Source organism: Rhincodon typus, chromosome 1 (assembly GCF_021869965.1).
Source record: "Rhincodon typus isolate 14 chromosome 1, sRhiTyp1.1, whole genome shotgun sequence".
Classification (NCBI taxonomy): domain Eukaryota; kingdom Metazoa; phylum Chordata; class Chondrichthyes; order Orectolobiformes; family Rhincodontidae; genus Rhincodon; species Rhincodon typus.
Genome location: NC_063332.1, coordinates 37234114 through 37238025, shown reverse-complemented (window position 1 = coordinate 37238025; position 3912 = coordinate 37234114).

Sequence of the window (3912 nt, the reverse complement as noted above, 5' to 3'; positions counted from 1 at the left end):
CCTGCTGTGTTCATCCAGCTCTACACCTTGTTATCTCTAATCTACATCAAGTGTTAGGATCCTAGCTCAGGTTTGAAATATTTATTTGATGCAAATACAGTCGTGCAGTAATGAACAAATTCCCAACCTGAATGTAAATTTAAAAAATTACAGAAGTAATGTATATGAGAAATCAATAACAAATAACTTTTTACAGTGAGTTAACAAGTCATTACAATCCAATGAAACAGTATGTTGTCCACCGGAGAAAACATGGCACTTTATCCAAAGTGACTGCATTGTTAATTTTCACGCCAAAATTGATAGCTGTGTATATGAAGCTATGAACTGAAGTTTTACTAGATCAACTGGCTAAATATATTTTGAACACTCATAGTAAAATTAATAGTTAAAATTTACCAATTACACATTTGAATTTTAAAAAAAGCTGGCTTAAGAGTCATGATGGTCTTTTTTCCAAACTGAAGGGTAGCAGTTAGAGGTGTTCCCTGAAGGTCATAGAGTCATAGAGATATTCAGTACAGAAACAGACCCTGCAGTCCAACTCCTAGATAAATCTAATCCCATTTGCTGGCATTTGGCCCATATCCTTCTAAATCCTTCCTATTCGCATACTCATCCAGATGCCTTTTAAATGTTGTAATTGTATTCGCCTCCACTATTTCCTCTGGCAGCTCATTCTATCACACACCGTCCTCTGAATGAAAAATTTCCCTCTCAGGTCCCTTTTAAATCTTTCCCCTCTCACCTTAAACTTATGCCTTCCAGTTTTGGACTCCCCCACCCGGGTGAAAAGAACTTGCCTAGTCACCCTATCCATACCTCTCATGATTTTATAAACCTTTATACGGTCACCCCTCAGCCTTTGACGCTCCAGAAAAAATAGCCCCAGTCTATTCAGCCTCTCCCTTTAGCTCAAACCCTTCAACCCTGGCAACATCCTTGTAAATCATTTCTTAACCCTTTCGTGTTTCACAGGGAGACCAAATTGCACACAGTATTCCAAAAGTGGCCTAATCAATATCCTGTAGAGCCATAACATGACCTTCTAACTCACATACTCAATGACAAATAAAGGCAAACATTCTAAATGCCTTCTTCACTATCGTGTCTACCTACAACTCCACTTTCAAGAAACTATGAACCTGCACTCCAAGGTCTCTCTGTTCAACAACACTGCTCAGGATGTTACCTTTAAGTGCATAAGTCCTGCCCTAATTTGCCTTTCCAAAATGCAGCACTTCACATTTATCTAAATTAAACTCCATCTGTCACTCCTCAGCCCATTTGCCTATCTGATCAAGATCCCATTGTGCTCTGAGCTAACCTTCTTCACTGTCCACTGCTCCACTAATTTTGGTGCCATCTACAAACTTACTAACCATACTTCCTACGTTCACATCCAAATCACTTATATAAATGATGAAAAGCAGTGAACCCAGCACTGAACCTTGTGGCACAGGTCACTGGTCACAGGCCTCCAGTCCGAAAAGCAACCCTCTACTATTACCCTGTCTTTTACCTCTGAGCCTGTTCTGTATCTAAATGGCTAGTTATCCCCGTAGCCCATTGCTAGGGCCACTGCATATTTCAGGGTATATAGAAATTACTTGAATTCTAGAATATACAGTAAAATTTGAAAATTTGCCAGTTATAGCTGAACTTGGAGAAGTGGCAAACATTGTGGATGACACAAATTTCCCAGAACAAGACATAGATAGACTAACAGATGGAATTTAATGCAGAGAAGTATATATTTTTGGCAGAAGGGATGGGAGAGACAATATAGACTGAATAGCACTATTTGAAAGAGTGTGCAGAAACTGAGGGATCTGAGGTTGCATAAACATTGATCTTTGGCAGTACCAAGATATGCTGAGAGTGCAGGTATCAAAGTATATAATATCTTGAGCTGCATAAATAGAAGCATTGAGTATGAAAGAAGGGAAGTTATGCTGAATCTATGCAGAGTTCAAGTTGGGTTCCAAATGGAGTATTGATTTAGTTCTGGTCACCACACTTTAGGAAAATTGAAATTGCCCTTAATGGGGTATAGAGGAGATTTACCAGAATGACTCCAGGGAGGAAGGATTTTAGTTACAAAGATATGGTGAAAAGGATAGTGTTGATCTTCTTGGAGCAATGTAGAGATTTGATAGCAATGTATAAGGTTATGACAGGCTGAGAGATAGATAAAGAAAATCTCTTACCATTAGCATATCATACAAGGACTAATGGACATGCATTTAAAGATTTGGGAAACTCTGCAGGAGGAATGTGAGAAAGTTATAATGCCCTGGGCATTGTCCACATGCAGGTGGTGGAAAAACAATCAATGATTGCAGAAGGAAACTGGATAGGATTTGAAGGAAATAAACTTTTAGGACTATGGAGTTCGAGCGGGGAGTGGAAATGATGATTGCTTCCCGGGACACCAACGTGGGCTCTTCCTGTGGTGTAAATGAATATGACTCACAGCATTATGACATATATGATATATGAATTATTTATCCACAGGGGGCTAGGAGAGCCTACAGACAAACCTCAGGAGGGAAATGGGACTAGATCAACATGGTGATCAACGCCAAGAGTCTAGGCCTATGGAACTGGATGCATCAATGCAAAAGGTTTAGTAAACGCATGAGTGGACAAGGCTAGTGAATGTACCTGCAAATGCCATATTCCACCAAACTACCTCACAGTCTCACACATCACCTTAGGAAAATCCATCACTCACACATTAACAATTGCTATGGCTACATCTAATATTTATAGCTTCACATTACCCCAATGCGCTTAGTACAGCTGGAAGCCTTACACCTTCAACACACATGTTGAACCATTGTAGCTATATCATCCAAGCACATTGCACCATTGCTCCACAGGAAAAGCTGATGCATAACCAGAGACAAAAGGAACTGAAGCCTTTTCTTATGATTCCCTTCCAGCTCACCCTCCAACAATGTTGTTTGCTATCAGTGGAACACTTATAACAGGTCCATGCCCAGCAGTGGGGCTGAAATCATTAAAGATGATGGGATGCTCATACCTAATCCTCCACCCCACATTCTACCTCCCCCTCATGCCACTATCTCTTCTGTTTTGGAAGCTACAAATGGTGTACACGTCACTAATGGCCTTTCATTCCTCCCCTGAACAACAACGTGTCATTATTTTTTCTCCTTTCAGCTACCCAACAATTGCAAATGATCAGATAGTAATGGAAGAGAAATGTAGGAAGACAGTGACGCTGGAATTACACCATCATTCACTGTACAATTTGCACCCACAAGCTCAGTTAAAGCCAATGCACATACATTACAGAATAATCTAGAAACAGTTTATGCATAAAGTAGGATGCCAGGCATGAGCAGCTTGGAATAGGCAAGGATATCATAACTGTTAGCTTGGTGGAGGGTGAGTTGACATGAGTCTGTTGCAGAACGTTTACCGAAGAAAGCTAAAGTGGGTATACTCTAAAATTTTTGACACATTGACAGACTGTTGCCATCAGATAGTCACAGATAGCAGTGTTCAGCAGATTAACAGGGTGTTACAACAGCCAGAAATCTGTCCAATAATTACAGAGGCACTGCCCTGTGGGATTGCAAGTGGCTCCAAGAAGCATAAAATTGTTGTCCTCTCTCAGAATGATGGCATTTGTGCTCCCACCAACACCACTCCAAAAAAGTTCCTGCTGTTGCTTATCAGCCAGCAAGCGTGGACCACTAACCCCATAATTGAGCTGGTACAGTATAAAACTGATCTCCTTAAGGCCAGAACTGGTTGAGGTCATCCTGCATTACATTTGCAGTCTTCGCAAGGGAAAATCAGTAGTCTTCCACCCACTGGGACCAGCATTGCTTTGCATTGCTGAGACAGGCAAGAAGGGAACAAGAAGGACAGAAACAT